The sequence below is a fragment of the Meleagris gallopavo genome, chromosome 6, assembly GCF_000146605.3.
Source record: "Meleagris gallopavo isolate NT-WF06-2002-E0010 breed Aviagen turkey brand Nicholas breeding stock chromosome 6, Turkey_5.1, whole genome shotgun sequence".
NCBI classification, from domain to species: Eukaryota; Metazoa; Chordata; class Aves; order Galliformes; family Phasianidae; genus Meleagris; species Meleagris gallopavo.
In genome coordinates, this window is record NC_015016.2 from 9,477,441 (window position 1) to 9,479,347 (window position 1,907).

The following is a 1,907-nucleotide window of genomic DNA, read 5'->3' on the forward strand; positions in this document are numbered from 1 at the left end:
TGGCATTTGGTTGGGCCTAAAACAATTCAGTTGCCTTGCAAATACTTCAGATTTTGAGACAGCAAGCTGAGGGAATCTGAATGGGACTGAGGAAAAACCTCCACAATCACCTGGAGCAGAGCTGGTAGGCCATAGGGGAGACCACAGGGGAGACTGTCTGGGTATATAATCTTACCTAGGCATCATAGGACTTGGGCCTATCTGTGCTCAGCATCATTCCAAAACAAAGAGCCTTTATCTAAATATATTTGTTTCCAATTTGTATTAGGGGAAAAAAAAAAAAAAGAAAAAAGCAGCTGAGAACAGCAATCTTGCCTTGAACAAATGTTTCCTGCAGACCTCTGATGATGCCTTCAGACCTTGCCTAACTCCCCCAAAAGTCTGCACACAGAACTCACCCCATCTGAGATTAGCTGGATGTTACTGACATCAATGTCATTTCTATGGGTACTGGCATTAGAGACACCCTAATGTCGGCAGAAGTTAAGTATGACCAGCCTGGTTCACTGCAGTTCTGTATTTGTTAGCCATTGCTTAGCCTTGGGCCTACACCAGTTACTCATACAAGTTAAAAATGCCTTCAGTCAGGTGTAAAGTCAGTGAAGTTAATCTGCTGTGTTCATATATCAGAATAATGTAGGGTTTTCAGTTGCTCTTGAACCTCCTATACTTAAGATAGCTTTAACAGACCTAGTGCAATGGACAGAAAATGCAAATTGCCTCTTCCACAAACTGCCAATGGCCATAGGAAACTGGAACACTCCTGTGTGTGGCAGATGTACTATTAGATTCCTGAACCAGTTATGCACTCTGCAATCATTGAGAGATGGCTATGTCCATATCCTGCATTTCCCATGCCAGTATTATTTTTTTCTGATGTGGCACTTGGTCCTCTTTATGTAAACCTGCCTTTAATTTGATATGTGTAGGCTGGAAATAGGGTGAAATTCTCAAGCCTGGCAGATATCTTCAGGTTAGCCTGACACACCAAATTTCTGTAAACTGCAATTCTCTCACTAATGTTGTCATCCCCTCCTTGCATCTTGCACAACCCCACCCGTTTGTTTAACAAGAAACCTTAAGGTCTCCTGTTGCAGAAACTACTCTGCTACACCACTGGATGCTTGTGGCTATGGATGGGGTAGCAGGAATGGGACAGAAGGAAGCCACTTCATCACACCTTACCTGGAAAGCTTTCCCAGGACAATTTCATAGCACCTACATTGACCAGTTGGCCACTGTGGACTGGAAAGTCCAGTTCCTCTGGTCTATTTTGAGCCTTATTGACTTACACTATTATAACCACAGTTTCTGAGCGTTACTAATATATAATTTATTTAAAATCATGAATTTTGTTAACTTTCATTTCAGAATACTATTTTTCAGTATAGAACCCTACTATGGAGTACAATGGAGGGAGAATTCTTATTGCTTTGCATCACTCAGCAACTATCAATTATATATATAGATATTGGTATATCCTTACCAATGAACTGTAGAACTTTCTATTCTGCTCCACAGTAATCAGCATTAACACTGGGACATCTTAATTTTGGGAAACATTTCTGAGCAGTTGGATTTAGTTTCATTTATTTTTACACTGAAAGACATTTACAACTTTTAAAGCATATGATATGTGATATGCAGTGCAAGGAAAGTTAGAATATTCTGATTACCCTCTCAGAATGGATAAATAACACTATTAAAGAAAAAAATGAAACAATAAAATAAAATATTTTTTAATTGAGTCATCAGTAACAAACTGTTAAAACTAGAAGGTTTGGATTTACAAACTCACATAGTGCTGATGACGTTCTGTTATATTTCCTTGGGACAAAGTTCCCAAGGAAACTCTGCTGGAGCATGCAGCCAGTTTAGAGGGAATGTGATAAATCCTTTTTTTTTTT

The 1,907-nt window shown here is 39.2% G+C and overlaps 1 protein-coding gene across 2 annotated transcripts in view; it reads right to left on the bottom strand.

Moving 5' to 3' along the window:
• The window catches only part of DIP2C (disco interacting protein 2 homolog C), a 142,740-nt gene that overhangs the window by 42,226 nt on the left and 98,607 nt on the right, over positions 1-1,907 (bottom strand). The gene's annotated exons all lie outside the window — the stretch shown is intronic.